Source organism: Stegodyphus dumicola, chromosome X1 (assembly GCF_044657685.1).
Source record: "Stegodyphus dumicola isolate Sdum_Otavi_A_Nest chromosome X1, ASM4465768v1".
Lineage (NCBI taxonomy): Eukaryota > Metazoa > Arthropoda > Arachnida > Araneae > Eresidae > Stegodyphus > Stegodyphus dumicola.
The window spans coordinates 223607595-223626884 of record NC_140780.1 but is presented as its reverse complement, the minus strand read 5'-3'; positions in this window follow the sequence as shown (position 1 = coordinate 223626884).

Sequence of the window (19290 nt, the reverse complement as noted above, 5' to 3'; positions counted from 1 at the left end):
TAATATTAAAAATGTTATTGTAATGATATCGATAACTGTAGTATATTTTGTTTTGTAATGTATAATTTTCTCTTTCTCTCTACCCCCACCTCTTTTTTATTTTACCAATGTGAAAAAGTTTTGCAATCTTTTCTAGGAAATAACATCAGAATTAACCGTTCGTACTAAAATTCGCATCGCTTTTTGTGATACTCTTTTATTTTTTCCCTGTTATTTTTGTCCAAGGATATCTAAGACTAAACTTACGATTTACAAGTACAGGAATATTTTGATTTTATAATTACAGTATCATGAAAGTATGGGCAATATATAATATAAAATTAAATTTAGTTCGGTATAAAATCCTCGAATGTGCCATAAAAAAATTTAACTATTCCTCTGGAAGAGTCATCAGAGCTTATGTTCGAGAAATAAATTTTACATTTAAATGGTACTTTAAATAAGGACATTATTTTTTTAAAAAGGTAAACATAATGGTAAAATCAGATTTTCTAGAAACACTTAAGTAAGTTTTGTATATCATTTTCGCACTCACTTTTGAATATAATGTTGCTGAGGTAATTCATATGCTAATGAAAATTCGTTCACATGGTAATTTTACTTATTGCCATGTAAAACATTAAAATTCATTGACATATCTAATTGTGTAACAATTGACACTTTTTGTACAATGACAGGTTATAATAACGTATTATCTACTTGGTAAAATCTAAATTTGGTGCCGGTCCTAAGTTGTGTCCAGCCAGTCATACGTGACGAAGAAGGCACTTTGCTGATGGGTAAGTCGTCCTCCTCACGCCTGAATGGAGTTAGACACTCGCTCCTCACTATATGCTCAGTATCTGAAGCCCAGATGGACAGAAACAGCGATAAAGTTTTTTTTCCTTCTCTCTCTCTCGATACGATGTTATAGATAGTGGCTCACAGATAGCGCATGGATTTTGAAGACAAGGCACGAAAACCTTTTCTCCCAAATCCACAACTTTAGTGAATAATATACGAGCTTCATAAATGTATTGCGCTTTCAACAGCATTCTTCTTCTTCAGTTTTTTATTTTTATTCTTTTCTTGACCAAGCTTCGCTGCTTTCTTTTTCTCTTTCATCCCGTTAAAACCTCTCGTTGGTCGCTAGCGAAACGGGTTGCATCTCGTTTTATTTCGTAAAGCTTTATATGTTAGTATGTGTGCCATAGGTAAAATTCAAAACATTAGAAAAAATTAATTTAAATTTAAACTTATGTAAGTTTAATTAAAGCTAGTCTTTTAACATGCCTAAAAATTAAGCCAAATCGTTCATTATAGGCCCTTCAAATTCAATTAAACGCAATGCATAATATTATTGCTTTTTGGGTACGAGCCAGCATGCAGTAAGAAAAAAATTTCGAGAGCCTGGTACATTCTTTCGCAAATAAGGGAACAAATGCATTTTTAAAGATACTTGTCAATTTTGATGAATAAATCCAAAAAATGTATTGTTTTCTACTGATTAATCAGGTAATATGCTATGACAGAATAGCTAAAGCTGTACCGTAAGATTTACCTGAAAATAACTTATGAATATATATCTAATAATGATGCTTAAGTAGTAGAGAAAACGTATTAAGAAGGATTTCCAAGTTTGAAATGAAACACCTGATGTAGAATGAGATGTTTCATTCTTTTTAATACTCATAGTTGAATTCATTTTGAGTTCCAATAGAAACGTCGACATTAAGAAGTATATGAAAAGATATATGCTTTTAATTATCTTATGAGTTCCTTATGCTAAATATATTCAATGACAGGAAAATGAGCATTCAAGTAAAAAACAATACAATTAAAAAGAAGTAAGTGTACAAGTAAAAAAAAAATGTATTGCTTTTAGCTGATTTCATATTCCTGACACCAAACTTTGCATTAGTTGCTATTCGTGGTAAAGTCGAGATTAATCTGCCTTTGCTTCTGGATTTCCGTATAGTTTCGTATAATTATTTTTTTTTATCTTGACGCGTAAAATAATATTACTAATGTCAGGAAATTTATCCCTAAAATGAGAGAAATACATTCACACATAAATAAAAAATTATCTTCTCTTGTAATAAGTATAAAATTAAACGTAATATCTAGAAAGCCTCTAATATTCTCAGTTTAGCTGGGATTAATATCCGTTACTAACATACGTTTACAAGAAAAAGAGAGGTGAATTTAAAATTTAGTTTTTCTAATATTCTTTTTTCAATACTTTTCAAAACGCAGATAAAATTATATTCATTCTTACTAATCTAAAATATAATATAAGAAGATTTAACATTATCATTGAAATCATAAAGACGAGCTGTTTTGGTAATTACCACAGCTTAATATTTCATTCTAGGTTAATACAATTTAAATGAAAATAATTTGCACTAAATTATTTGAGATATTATTCTTATTTTAAAATGAATTATTTTTACGTATATTTATTAATTCTTCAAAAGCTTATAATCACACTACTGTTTTTTCATGAATGCTGCTAAGGCAGAATAAATATAGCTTTATATAATCTCGCACAAATTTTAATTTGAGTAAGTTAAGTATTGTGTAAGTCTGTTGCAACAATCATGCTAACTGTTGCATCACTGATTCATTATCTAGATAAAATTTGATAAATGAAATCACATCTCGACGTATTGCTTTGGAAAATAAAGAACTTGAAATTTATTAGAGAAATTTTATTTTTTCTTAATCCTTGCTTGGAATAATTTAATTCTTATATCCACAATTTTCGTAAAATTTTAATAGATCAGAATAATAGATCAGAATTTAATAGAGCTGAAGTTTTTGAATATTCCTATAATGCTTTCGGCCAGTCATACTTGATACTGCAGTGAATATTAGTAACAATTCGTTGATTGTAAATAATTTATTCGCATTTATTTGTTATATAATATATAAATATCATATTAAGCTATTCTTCGCTTCTTTCTGATTGATATTTTTTCTTATGCGACCCGTTCAAGGTTGAAGTTTTACTTATTTTTACTAAAAAGGTGAAAAGGCATCGCGTAATCAAAATTGATGCAGATTGAAAGCTTGCCTTAATTTATTTATTAAATTATTTATTAATTGTTTATTTATTAAATTAGAACAAATAGTCTAAGGCCAGTAAAGTGGAATTAGAAGAGAAATGTTCGAAAGAAAAATTTTAATTTGGGCAACAAATGCAACATTAAAATGGCATAAATTCTTAATTAGACTCAAATGATTTCGAGGGCAATCAGGCCTAGATTCCTGTTCTTCAAGAAGCAAAAAAATGTTTGTCAAAGAAGTTTTCCAGAAGGTAGGTTAGAAGTATACCCCTTGTATTATCGCGAAGTTGTTTCATTTATAGCCAAGTTGTTGTTTCGTTTATGATAACCTGAGTAGTTGAACGTTACGTAAATATACTTTTACTTAGAATTGGGTGCTCCTTTGACTTTTTAAGTGAAAATATATCGATGTGTAGATGGACAAAGACAAGGGAGTGCGCAATGCCTACTTTGTGCAATTCTGCGATTTTTTTAAGTGAAAATAGGTTAATGTGTACATGAATACCGAGTTTGTGCAATTCTTTGACTTGTTATTTTGTCTTTGTGTAGCAGCGATTTTTGTACACACAGCCAAAATAACAAGTTAAAGAATTGCACAAACTCGGTATCCATGTACCGCCAAAAATCGCCAATTTTCGCCAAGGGGTACTCGTAAATATACTTTTACCCAGAAGAGATAATCGAATAAATAGTTGCAAGTAAGAAATAATTATCCAAATTAAAATGGATAAAGTATGTATCATGAAAGTAATTTGCTTTAAAATTTTAAACTTAAATTTTTCAGTTCGTATGGAACCACAAAATTTTATTGATGAATTAGTTAAAGAAAATCAGTTAAATAATAAAACAATATAACATGTCAGTTTAAAATAATGCGATATATATTTAACTGTAGAGTATAAGAAAACGTATTACCTTTTTGTATATTTTTTATCATAAAGTATAATAGCAAATTTTTAAATAACTAAGTTCCGTGCTTAAACACTCTAAGAATTGTCTATGAAAATTTCAAAACAAATAGTACTTTTCAGCCTCCAAAATTAAGGCTTTTCAGCTAAATGTAATCGGACGGAAAATCTAACTGCAGGTAGTTCCTAATAACAACCATAATTCAACGACAGTAGGAAATTAAAATACTGCTATGTCCTTTATTTACAGCAATAAAAACGGCTGTTTCGAAAGCATTCACATTAATTTTAAGCCATAGCGGGTGTATTACGTATCTATTTTACTGCTTTAATTTAATGCAAAACATCTCCTCTCCCATAATAATTCTGATTGTTTCCATTTTAATCTCGCAGATGCACGGAATTTATTCAAGAAGTACCAAAACGCAACTCATTAAATTTCAGAAACACGTGCTTAATATAATTAGAGACAATTTAACTTTTATGCCATCAGATTCTGAATTCTTTTCCATCATAACATTTTCCCTCTCTTTATGATCCGATGATAGTTAAATTTAACCTTAATGTCATTTTCCTACCGAACATAAATGCAATACTTAAGTAAAGAACATTTACACATTTCGAAGATCGTTTCTAATTTAATTTTGCGTAATTAACATTATTTCATTTTATCATCTAATGTAAGCGAAATGAGCTGTCACTTAAAGCTAATGAAGCGTTTCTTAAATATGCTATCCGAATGTGATTAATTTATAATATATTTTTGTACTTTCTGTTGAGTAGAGATTCTCATTAATCCTTTGCATTAATTCATTAAATTTAAGCAACTACTTGCATGCTTCCAGGAAGCTACTAAATGGTTTTACTCTTTTAAGGTATTGCATAGAAGAATCTTTCAGTGTAATAACTAACAAAGAATACTGTTGCTCATTTAAATTTATCCTAAACAGTAAAATCATTAATCAGGTCTGAAAAAGTTTCTTTCTAAAGCAAGATGATACTTGTATATAAAGTCATTTGAAAAAAATTGAAAATAGCTAGAGGCGATTTTTCATAACTTTTGATAACCTGAAAATGCTTATTTTGTTATTATTTAATAATGGAAAATGTTACTGTGCTAATATTTATCCTTGAATATTAGCCCCTAGACAACAATGTTTCAGAAAAATGAAGCTCGAGATATCAACAAAAACGAATAAATGCCCTAAAAAATGATAAAATATGATTTCCTAAAAAATACGCAAGTGATATATTTTAATTGTCTTTCAATAGGAAATGCAGAAAAAATACTTGAAATTCGGCTAATAATTATATTAATCTAGATGAATTATTTTTCAGGATTAGTTTTGAAGGAAACTGAAATAATCGATAGTGCTAATAAAAACAGTAAAAGAGATACCTAAAAAATTTAATTTAGCAATCATTTACAATAACTGCTTGCTGCATATCGTGAGTTATCTGATATTTAACGCAGTGTTATAATCATAACCCATGGGCCATGCAGTATTGGAAATCGTGTAAGAACTCTTTTCTTTCAGATTTATGGTCTGAAAAATAATTATTAATAGTATTGATCTTATTAACAGAATCATTCTGATATCATTTCCGCATATTTAGCATAGCAAATTCTTATACAACTGAGTTGATGAGAGCTTTACACATTTACACCTGAACTATGGAGCTCTTATCAAATGTCACGAACAATAAAAATTAACAACAACAATAACAACATAAAAAAAACTGCAATTTTGGTGCAGGAAAAATATAAATCCTTCCTGAAAGAACTGCTCCTGGCTACCTGTTTTCCATTGGGTTAAGTAGCCAAACCCCTATTTAAGCACTGTTGCTTATAAGTTATCAATCAGTTGAAAGATTGGAATAATCTCAAAGACAGAGTTTTGTACAGTAGAATGGTATAGTTTGCAAGCATGATCTCATGAATAGTGTTAGTTTGTGTAGTAAACTCCTATAGGTCTGTGGTGTTATGTTTACACTGTTTATATTAGCCTATGTCTTCTGACTGAAGCAATTGCTGGTAAGTATGCTATAGAAAATTCATTGCAGATCACTTACATACCTTCATGTCTGTAAATGCTTGCCACCTGTCTTTGACTGAGGACTGAAGAACACTCCACAGAATTTAATACCCTTTAGAATAATAAGTTTTTAATCGTGGAAGGCTGATTCGCTGACAAAATTTGGAGCTTTTAAAATTTAATAGCTTGCTTTCGTTAGATATAAAAATATTTACATATTTTCAACTACACATATCCCTTAATTTGGCAACTAGTTAAAAAAATATTAATTTATTTCTAAGTGAAAAGACTCGTTTACAGTTCCCCATACTGAAAATGCTTAGGCACTGTATCACGAAAATATTTCACTGGTTATTCAATTAACTGGTTATTTAACTGGTAATTAAGGAAAAGCACTCAAAAGCTTCTCTTATGCTTTGCTAGTTCGTATTTCCACAAGAATACTTATCTTTTTCCATGACCTGCTTCAAAAGTAGGAGCAAACGTTGAACAAAGAAAATATATTGGTAATTACATGTGATAAATGTTTTGTAAATGAATAAAATATATAAATTGTTAAATACTTGCAGGCTCAGGCTTTGCATGCATCTATTCACTTACTGTTTTACAGTTTCTTTCTGAAAATCAATAATTTGAGGAAGCAGGTAACAGAAATTGGGGGGGGGGCCCTTTTTGCTATTATAATTCAATTTTAGATCAGCGGATTCATATGCAATTTAGAGGTCCGATTATCCGACTTAAACGAGACTGGGTGGTCGACAAGTGATCTGGAATATCGGATAACACAGGCTTGTTGAAAAACGAAATCATATTATAAAAATACAGTTAACGACTGCACACTGAAATTAAAGCGTAATTTTTTAGTTTATTATGCTACAGTATTAAAATTGTTTCATTAAATAATAAAGATCGGTCCGTTCAAGTAAATAATGAAATGTTGTACGATGGTAAAGTAATGCATTTTGATGGATATCAAAGGAGGTTATTATTTGAAATTTGTAAAGCTCAAACAGAAGGTTTGGGAAAAGCCAACTCAGTGTCGCTTTGTTCTCAACGCTGACTTACCAAGAGGAGATGCGAACAATGTATCTTAAACGATACACACAGAGCAGTAATAATAATAATAATGGTATATTTTTATTACAAAAATAACTTTAACAATAATAAAAAGTGTTGTATTTCATAGTATGATGAATATAAGCAGAACTTTATTGAATATATTTTTCAAAAACATTGAGACTTAAAAACTAAAAATTTTCAGAAAGAAATTTTACTTTAAAGTCAAATTAGTAAAAATCTACAAAGAAAAGGGGGTAAGTAATTTTTAATAGTTAAAAAAAGTGAAAGCATTATGATTGGGATAAACTCTTTCACTTGTAAGTGGTGATCAAGTAATTTCAGCACGCAAAAACGAAAGGGTAAAATTAAATAAATAAAGTGATAAAAATATCAATCATTTATATTTCTTATAAATGTATTTGCAGATGCTATGAACTGAAATTGTTAGGAACAACTGTAGGAAAATCATTAGGAATTGTTAGAAAATGAAAATAGAGTTTTAAATTTTTGTAGCCTAACCCGCTTTTTGTATTAGACTTCAGTTTCACGTAACAGTAATTAGTATGATAGGACTTTATTCAGAAATTGGATTAAGGTTGGTAATATAGACTTATCTTTCCATAACAGTATTAGTAAAGAATGAAATAGAATTTTGAATTTGAAACGTAGCTAGAAAGTTAAAGATGAGTTGCAGAAAACTGCTGTTACAAAGAGAATGAATGACTTAGGCAATTAAATACAAAGGTTATCTGTCTAGCCGTGTACCAGATTTTACCGAGAGCTATCTAATGAATACTGTTACGGATGAAATTTTGTAAATTAACAGCATAAACGAAATGAAATGCTAACTTTTATTTATTTTCTAGATTCCAAAAGTTGTGTCGACATATTCATAAATTAAAAGGTCTAATTTCAAACATGAAAATGAAGTATTTCTAAATAATACGATTTCCACAAAAAATTTCGCTGTTCCAGGAGGAATGATTGAAACAATTTAAAGATTTGAAGCAATTTTTTGTAATAATCAAGTGATGTTTTACATTAATATATTTTTGCTTTAGGAAGAGAAAAACATTGTTAATACTTAACTAAACGCAAGTATAAAATAATCCAATGCAGTATCAATTAAGAATGCAATATCCAATTAGTATGCAATGCCCAATTAAGAACAGTTCGATATGTTAATTTTTTTTGAAGAATAGGCGCTTACAGAATTTGAATTCAGAAAATTTAAGTAGCAATTTTTCATAATAAATTTTATGCACTGAAATTTCATTTCAAGCAAAAAACTTATTGTACAGCTGAAGTTCAGTTGTTTATAGAGTGTTCCACAATAAATACCTTAAAGCATGCATTTGTCCAGATCTTATATTTTTCACGATAATTTCAAAAATTTTAAACAGAGTAATGAAATTAGCCCGCAAACTGCAAACGAATAATAACACTTACTGCATTTGAATAGGGTTTTAAAAGTCTAATATTAAATACCTCCTTTTCATTTCTTGTAAATAAATAACATTTATATATTTATACTATATAAATTTTATATATTTTCGAGTTTAAAATGGTAACTGCCTTGGTAAAGCAGAAAATGTTCTGTAAGGAAAGAAGAATACCTGATCCTCACTTTTATCAGAAAGATAATCTTTTTTTTTTTTTTTTTTTTTTCAGCTTCTCTCATCAGCATTGCCTGTTTGCTTATTAGGTTAGTTTTAAGTTTTTATATTATTAGAATAAAACATAAAGTTAAGTAAGAAATAAGTTTGAAAGTTAAATTAAATATCCATGTATAATAATCTAAGGAAAGCTTTATGTATATTTTATTTATAACATTTCTAGGATTTGAACGAAACAAAGTAATTTTATAAGTTCCAGATTTCATTCTTTTGAGAAACTCTTGGAATCTTAAAGCTGAAATACTATTTACTTTCTTTAGATGCAACATCTGTTCAATATTCTCTTTACTTTGTAGCTTCAAAAATTATTATTATTATTATTATTATTATTATTATTATTATTATTTATGCTCACCTCTATAAATTCGATGTCATGTGATTACAGCTTACTGAGTTATATCAATACACATCATATTGAGTTCTTTTATTTTATTCTTCCTTTCTTTCATCTGAGGCCTTAACGTGACCCTCGAATCCCCATTTGGCAAAATGGGGAAGAACATTTGTTTTAAAAGTGCTTGTGTTCGATTAGTGAAGAGGGATCATCATGGATAACTGCTATCATTATCGAAGTTTGTAACTCGAGTTGCAGATGCCACAATCATTATCGTAAGAGTAAATTTCCTAATTATACTTAATAACCTGAGCTGGCGCTATTCTGAGTCTTCAAAAACTTCTATAGTTCCTCGTTAAGGAAAAGGTTAATGATATTTATTGTATTTTAAAAGTAGATTCCTCATTAGATACGTACATGGGAATTCATAAAAAAAATGAAGATGTCGAAGGGTAAACATATGGTTGTCTAAGTTTGCCTGAACTTCACATTTTCCAAAATGTCAAAATAGATTTATTGATTTCTCCCCTTGCGGGAACAAAATAATAATAAAAAAATAAAATAAAATAAATCCATAGTTATTTAAATATTCATCCAATAAATTCTTTTCTAAGAGTATGCTTGACTGAACACTATAATTTTGCAGCTAATTTTACGTTCATTCGAAATTGTTCGTCATATGATTCAATATAGCATAACGTCATATCCTTTTATGTGTAGTGTCAATGGCGGAGCAGGTCATAGGTAATTATTACATGATTCAAAGTTAATAGATACTCAAAAAGTACCTACGATCAATAGAATTCCAGCTATTTAATGGGTTTAAAAAATGAAAATATCTTTAGAATATCAGTCTTTTGTTTTCAATATGAAGTTTATTCAAAAATTTATTCGATTGCGAATTCTAATGTGTTTCTTTCAATATTATATATAAATGAACGCGCTTCGCTGACTTAGCTGTCGGAAAAATTTCTCCAAATTGCTATCTGTTCAAATAATCTCCAGTGGTGGCGTTTTGCTTCGACCATCACATTCTATAGCCTTCAATTTAGAGTAAAAAATCATCAGTGCTGAATCAAGCCACGTTAAGATACGCAGCTGTCAAAAACATTTGATTGCTGTCTAATAGGTCACTTAAAACGTCACGGTGTTTTAACGTCGTCATCAACACTTGGTGGCTGAGCAGGTGGAACTCGATTTATACGGAGGGATCACGATGACTTTAGCGAGTTTATACTTTAGAACATCATTATATCATGTGTTAACTGACTGATATGTATATATATATAATATTATGTACGTATGTATGTGTATATAATGTACGTATGCATGTATGTATGTGAATGTGTGCAATATGAGTACTATAATAAATTTCTAATCAATTATGAACTTCACGAAAAGCTAAAATTATTGGTAATGGCAATCCAAGATAAAAATTTTCTTTGCTTAATTTTCCTAATTCAGCTATTTTTAATTCATTCAAACAATACTTTTTTTTTCTTTCTTTTTTTTTTCTTGTCTGAGCGAGTTTGAATTAGAATAATACTGAAGTCCCCTAAGAAGGTAATTGAAATGTTCCTACGATTAAATTAGTTACGTAGAGATAAAGGATATAGCGAGAGCTTTATAGGCATCCCTGTTAGTGTTTTATTAATACTTCATATTTAATAGTGAATTCTAGCTTCAAAATAGCTCGCCATTTTAATTTCGAGATACTTAGTTTCAAGTTTCATTTAAAAAAAAAAGCAAATGTTGAGCGTAAATTATAATAATTTTTTTTACGTTGACTAGTAGGCTCAGAATAATTTTAAAAATGTTAACTTAATGTTAACAAACAAACATTACATGACATTTAAAAACATTAAACTTTAAGGAGATTTAATTTTATTGAAATTAAAATTGCTACCACGAACTCTAAATTTCAGCTCCGCTTGTCCAAGAATCTTCGAAACTAGTTAAATAACTACTTAGCTGGTGTCCTCTTGGTATATAACTATCTTGTTACGACTAATAACCCTCTAAATAACAATAAATAAAACAAAACAAAAAATACTTCAAATAATTTGTGCTGCACTTACAGAGGTTGTTCGCACATTTTTTAGACGACTTTGCTATGCTGTAAAAAAAATTGACTACCAGAAGATTTTTTTTTAAACTGCAGTTATATTTTTGACAGTATGAGTTATCGTCTGCTACTTGACAGTTTGTTTTCAAGCAAAATGGCGCTTTTAAAGAAGCAATGGTTGAAAAGCTATATTTGTGCTTTTTCGAATTCGAATTTTTCGAAGAAAATTATTCGCATCTAGTTATTAAAAACCGCTGTGAAAGCCATAGTTTTACGATAGTTAAAGCTACGATAGGCAATGTCGTCAGCAAGAAAAGAAAAAAAAAAAAAAAAAAAAAAGAAAAGAAAAGAAAACGCCAAAGTTTGGCTTCAAGTGGAAAAATTGTTCCAAATACATATCCCAGGTTAAAAAAAAAAAGCAGAATGTGTCGAATGATACAAAGGTATAAGATCTTATAAGATCTTTAATGCTGAAAGGAAATCTCCCTAGCCAACGGATAGTTCCAAAACCATTAAAATGCTCGGCCTCAACTTTAAATAAAGTGATTAATGCTGATTTGAATCTTGAAAAGGCGAAAAAACATAATGTGCATAATTTTTCTCCACGACATATCGCCAAACGCAGAAGGCGCTATAAAATTCTTTGTGAAAAAAATTTGTCGGGACAGAAAGGGAAAAATGTTGTCACTATAGAAGAGTCTTGAGAGGTCCGTTTATTGTATTGAAAGGAGAGGTGGAAAAAAAATCTTAAAACATGGTCCAAAGAATCGAAAGAAAGGTTTTCAAAGGGATTTTTGATTGTTGTTGGCTTTTCATGTAACAGCAAATTAAAAATAAAGAGAGTAGCGAAAATGTTAAAATCAGCTCCATACATTATCAGAAACATATTTTACATCGAAATTTCAAGTATGAAATATCCTTTATTTACCCTTAGTGCCAACAATTAGCAAAACTGCATCAAGACAAAGCAAGCAGTCACACGTCAAAATCTAACGTTGATTTCCTGGGAAAAAATGGAACAAGGTACGGGTATTAAGGCCATACCTTTCGCTCATATCCATACTAAATCTTCTGATATATCATCCTTGGATTTTTGCGCTTTGGGGTTTTTAAAAAGCAATTCGTCCAAACGCCTTTCTACAACTTTCTCTGGAGTTTGAAAAGCTGTTTAAGAGAAATGGGATGAAATACTTCTTCCGACACTATAAAAATCTTTATTGTCTTGAAAATTACGGCGTAGAAAGATAGTGAAGAATAAGGGTTATCAAACAGAAAAATGTTAGGTAAAATATTTAGATAAATATAATGAAAATCATCTCAAAAGTTTGCAAACATCCTCTATATTTGTCAGAATGCGAATCAAAACTTTACATTTGCGAAATGTATTGTAAGAAAATTCATTGTACTTATTTCCTTTGTTTCTCTGGAAGTAATATACATGTTGTCTTCGGATAATTTTCTTATCTGGGAAGTTCCGGATAGTTCCCTTTATTCCCCTACCTGGTCAATCTTCCTGTATAGCATCAGAAAGTATGCACAATGTATCATGGGTAATTAATGAAATGCACTAAGGGCTGTACATTTGCTTTGCCGTTTGCAGATTTTTGAATAGTATTTTTTAAATATTTTCTTTATTGCGGACTTTCTACATCAACTGCAAAACTCATAAGGAGAGATTGCCCACCAGCGGCCGAGCGGTAAAATCGCTGAACACTGGTAGTTCGGTCCGAGGTTCGAATCCCGGGAACGGGCTGGCTGCATGGTCGTTTCCGTGGTTTTCCCCATGTGTAACGTGTATACGAGACAGTTTCTCTCAACGAAGACATCTCTCCCCTTAGGCAGATAGCCCTAGTGTGCTTTGCCATATTCTCAATACACATACCATAAGGAGAGATTAGCGGATCAGGATGATTTGAGCAAATATGATGTAATTTTTAATGCACCAGTGAATATTTTTAATGTGTCTCTGATATTTTTAAAGCATCGCCAATGACTTAACCTAATTTTTTTCCTTATAAGCTCGGTAAGATTATCGGTATATTTTTGAATTCCTCTGACAAAGCCAACTTATTTCATCGTGACTGTTAATCTCTATTTAATATATATATTTGAGCACCGAAAACCCTTTCAGTTTTTTGTTAAATGGTTGAGATACACAAAGCTTCACAAATATTTACTATTGCCTGTTAGATGTAGTCAGAACTGTGTTACAAAAGTTATTTTTTTAATTAAGTTTCAAAGACCTAGGCAATAAAAAATAAATTAATAAGTATAGCTTTGATTATTGGAATTTTCATTAAACAGAAATGAACACGAACTATAGAATTCGTAGTTAACGTTGATTTTTTTCAGTAATTCGAATTATTGATTAAATGATTTGTTTTTCATGAGATCTTTTCAGTTTTATATTTATCGAAGTTCAGGCGCATGGACAAAAGTTAAGTATATGTAATGTTATTGTTTCACGAAGTTGCCTTCTTTATTAAAAAAAAAAAGTTCACAAATCAGTAACTGTATTCTTCTATTAAAAAAAGAAAGCTTGTCTCTTGACCAATGAGCCAATTTCTTTACTAATTTGAGGAAATTTTTTTTGTTACCGTAAACTTCCTTCATTGATATTTCTCATTAGGGATGTAATTATATCCATAGACGTAAGCAAACTGTGATCAACATACATGCATAATTATCATATGTTATTTCAATTTTTTTGAACTTTTATTAACAAATATTTACTCAATAAATGCGAACTCATCTGAAAATTGTTTTTATTGGTAAGCTCAAAATTTATTTCACGCACAATGAATTCGCTCAGCGTTCTTTTATTTCATTCAGTTTAGAAAAGACTTTTATTAACACTATGCGGAAAATGTTTTGAGGAGAAGAACCAAGTTAACAATTTTTAAAGTCTCAAACAATGCTTAGTTCGGTATTGAGAAACTAAGTGAATATTTTTTTTTTTTTTTTTAATTTTTTTTTTTTTTTTTTTTTTTTTTTTCTATGAACTCAAGCTGGGATTCTCAGCAATTTGGAATTATGATATCCGACTACTTTCGACACGCAAATTTTGGAAAAAAGCACAAATAAATCTATTATTTGGGGTTATTTAGCAAAATACTACTTAAAATGATAAGAATGGGTGATAAACATATTATCAAAGTATAATTTTTTCTTCTTATATTTTTGTCAAAATGTGTTAAATTTCAGGATTACTAGCTATGTTCCCACAAAAATATTTATCAGTATTTTATTTCTATTTTTGTCTCCTATATCTATAAAGTATAAGGAATCAAATGAACTAAAGTCCAAGTGATAAAGTAAAATGTATATTTAATATTTCTGTCTGAGTACATGCACCAGGTATTTTTCTAGAAATTTATTTCTTCTCATTTACAAAATTGACTGAAAAAATATTAGATATGTACTACAAGGCAATTTCTCTCTTATTCTAGCATGCCTTTGTGGTGTAACGGTAGCACATTCGACGCGTATTCGAGAGGTCTAGGGTTCGAGTCCCGCTGAAATGATTGCACGCTTTTCTCATCTTCTGCTTTAAAACAACCTAATGACTAAGTACATAAATCGAAACTTCTACTTGAAAAATATCATCAAAATTGACGATTAGAACGTAGTTGAATACATTAAAGTTCGTAATTATTTTCTTTCTTGCTCACTGAAGAGAAATACAATGAGATTTATTGTAGAATGACATTCGAAAATATACATAAATAAGTTAAATATACATAAGCTCAACAAACTCTGTTAGCAAGTAATAAAAATGTTTTAAAATATGAAAGAGAAATTTCTTTCATCTCGATTATATTTAGTTGCAGAAGCAAAAACACTAATATATTGTTGCGTTTATTCAAGTGACAACATTTAGCGGAATAAAATTTGAGAATAAGGTATCAAAATTCCAACGTTAAACGTATTTTAAATTTCTCAATTGGCTTAAGAGAAATGAATGGCTCTTTGAATGAATGTAGTACTCTTTTATTATACCTTATATATATTAGTTTATATCTTATATATATTAGTTTTTATACCTTTTCCAGAAACAAATTATTATAATAGTTTTCTCCGAGAAAATCGCTTATTTATTTAATTAATAACAATGTAATTGTCAAACCATTTAGTATTTTTTAGCAATTCTACGGTATTCATTACTCCAAATATTCTACGTCTTTGTTAAGGTTTTCTTTAAATTTATTATTCGAAAACATTTTCAATTTGAAAAAAAGGAAATGAATATTCTTTGATTTAACAATTCTATCGGCAGAAGAATCGACACCTCATAACTAATTTTACGCTGCACTGGACCGTGCAAAGCTTTTACTTTTATTCTGTGATCTTTGTCACTCGAGTCAATAACTCAGTTACGTAATTCTTTCATGTCTGTTTCAAATTATGCAATCAGCAGTAACCTTCGCCTTCTATTCAACATAATGCAGAATGCTATGGATAATTTCTTCTTGATTTTGCGAATGGGAAATACTTCTGAATCTTGATATCAGTACGATTTTCTCTCGTTTGACATGGTTTCACTTAGAGTGTTCTTGAGGTTGATACGTTTAATAATACGAATTTTTGCTTATCACCAGGCGGATTTCATTAAACGCAGCGTTATATAATCGATGTGAATCAGAATTGAAGGTACAGTTGGATCTGTATTTATGATGAAGAAGTTGCAAAATGTTTAAATAATAATTTTAAAATACAGTTGATTTCTGGTTTAATGATTCCTCGCTCCCTCCCAACAAAATTTAAAAGGAAAACAAAACCTGTTGCGATACTACTTGCATCTTCCAGCTATATGTTTTCTTATTCACCAGGGTAATTCTCAGATTTAAGAAACCATATATAGAGGTATCCTTCTAGATAGATTTTTTATTAGATTTGTTATTTTTCTTAACCAAGTGCAAACATTCACTTTTTTCTTTCTTTTTTTTTTTTTTTCTTTTTTTTTTTTTTTTTTTTGGATATGGTAATTTTGATCATTTAATAAAATGAAGTATCGATTATAAAAACATTGAACGATTTGAAACTGGAATCTTAAACTTACGAACTCAATACTCGAAGCGGTAAGTTTTTATCCTTGATTCATGGGAGAAAATGGCATCAATCATTACCAGAAATTATTTAAAAAACAAGACATTTATAACAGCAGCTGAAACGGAGTCGATTGTCACGGAGAGCTATGAAGAAAATGAAGAGCGAAGTGAAATTTCACATATCTAAGAAATTTTAAATTACGTATATAATTATTTAATTTTTTACTTTCGGGATGACGAGATGATAATGAGAAAAATGATATCCCTAATACTGACCATGGGAAGAAACACCAGAAATCATGCTCGTGGATGTTTTCTTGGTTGACTGAGGAAAAGGGATCTAAAGCAATCTAGAAAGTGAAATATTTGCAATAAACGAAAACTGCAATATAAGACATATTTTCTAAACAAGACAAAACTGATTAGTAAATAAAATAATACTTTTTTTATTATTATTTCTATTGGTATATTTTGAATACAGAATATCTGCTTTCACTTTATTGTTAACTTCGTGCTAAGGCGAGTGAATAAATTTCGAATTTCGAGTTTTAATTTTTTTTTTTTTTTTTTTTTTAGTGTGTGTGTGTGTGTTTATTTTACTGTCTACCGGTTTAATGAACAGTCTATTAATGAATTCTCTCACTAGTTACTTTATCGAAAGTTTATTTTCCGTTAATATTCTCTGATAAATTTCTCTCCTGTTTTGTTGCGATTCGTTAAATCAGGTTTCGATTCTGTTCCAGGAACGAAAAAAATATGATGTCAGACAGTTATTAAATATTAAAAAATTTTCTTTTATTTTGATACTTTATACTAACAAAAACATTGTTTGCAGAGAAGAGAAACTGCTCCCGGTTATAAAGCATCAAAAACGTAGATCATGATTTCAGTCGGAGGCATAACTGAAAATGGATTTTAATAATTTAAAAAAAAAATTAAACTGTTTCTTCTAAGCCTCTTGAAAAGTCTGCAACCTTCAGATGGTACTTTCAGCAAGAATTATCAGCCTTTCAAAACTCAAATAAAAAGAAATTGGATAATAAAATAATATTCTAAAGGTTAGTTAACAGCCTGTAATTTGAATTAATAAAGATACTACTGTATGAATTAAAGTGTAAAAAATGTCGAAGTCGAAGAAAATATATAAACATATATAAATAAAGAGAAATAGAGAGATAAATATTTGCTTATACAATGAAAACACCTACAAATTTTAGTGTTTTATTTTGTTTCCTTTTAATTTTTTATAAATGTTTAAAAATTCGAATTTAAAAAAACATAAAATGTTTGAAGAATTACAGCACTTTTACATGCATTTTTGCATTCGTTCAACATTATTTCATTTAACACGGTGTTTCACAAGGATTCAGCTGGATTGGGAGACTAAATATATAATTAATTTAATCTCTTGTTTACGTTGCGTAATTGAAATAATTACAAAATTATTTCAATTAATTATAAAATGATAATGAAAATGCTATCAACAACTAATAATGAAGGATATCCGGATAGAAGTTTTCCCTTTACTATTTTCTTAGCAACAAAACCCATCTGTAATATTTTATTAACTTCTTTTCTTGAGAAATTAAATGATAATTTATATTAGAAAATTTTTAGCTGTGTTATTTATTATTGACATTCTACAGAAGATATAAGTAAAAAGAAAAAAAAAAATATATATATAATTTTGTGGAATAGAATTTTGTCAACAGTTGATTTGTTCCACCCTCTTCTCCATTTAGTAATTTCCTTTACAAGGAAGTAAAGGAAGAGAAAAATCTGAGTTAATCAAACATCACTAGTCCCTTCTGAAATGAACCTTTGGGATTAAGCACTGCCAAAATATTCAGCTTTGTTTAAGACTCCATTCTTCGCTTATAGCGACAGGAGTGTCACCTCAGGGAACGTTATCAGTTCCTTCGATCACTTGACGTGTCCAACCTGCCATCACTTTCGATTGTAGAGACGCACACCCCTGCCGTCATATCGTGTCAAGCTAGAGGACCACAAAGTGAGTTTTTGAAGTGCGTACGTATTAAAAATCTGGCAGGACAAAAATGGAGCTGTGTCCTCAAATATGATGAATTTTATAAAGCATCCATTGCATATAAACTGACTGACAAAAATGAGCAGAGAGGAATTATTCTTTTTATTTATTTTTTATTTATTATTTATTTACGTTAAACTGAACAACGAAGCACACGCAGAAGTAAAACAAGAAATACGAAAGCGGGGTTTTTATCTCAGACTTTTCTTCATCTTGGAAGAGAAATGAGACTCTTGAGTACTGCATATTTCAGTGACTTTTGTATTTTACTTTAATTTCATCGAATTTCTTCTAGCTTGTTTCACATTCGGAAACAAAAATTTATAACTTCAGATTTAGGCAGCGTTTAGACTAGCCGAATGCTGTCTATGAACCTTTAAACGTTTTTTTAAACTTACTCAGTACTCATTGAATTAATTAGAAAAATCTCAAGTCTTGCTCTTGAACAAATTCATACATTTGATTGCATCGTATGCACATTTAATTGCATTCTCTCCCTAGTTAATACACATTATAAAATAATAAATAAATAAAGCAGTATTAAATAAAACAGTAACGCGACTATAATGGCGCGTTCCTGCTTTATTTATTAATTAATTTATAATAGTCATTCTTTCTTGACCTCTTTTTTTCTAACATATGAAAACATACTTATATATAAAAGCAAGATTTACTAGTATACTGATAGTTATATTTATTCAGTTTAAAATCATCTTCTTTGTAAAAGAGAAGGTGCAAGTAAAAGAGAAGGTGCAATGGCAAGTTTCAGAAACGGATATCTATAGCTATATCTTCCAGCTCTATCCATTTCACCGCACTGTCTATTTGCTTACTCACCTGCTCTTACTTGCTCAGATTTTATTAGAAAGGAGGCGAATTTACTTTGATTTAAGCAGGTATAGTTCCTAAAAGCCTGAGTTTCTAACCGTAGCACAATGCCCATTGTTTTCTCTGATATCAAGATTCCCCCCCCGCATAAAAATTTAATCTTTTATTAAGAGATTAGGGTGTAGATTTGAGGTTAATTTCCTGTCGTTGTAGTTCAAAAGGCACAATGTCATCAATTCAAG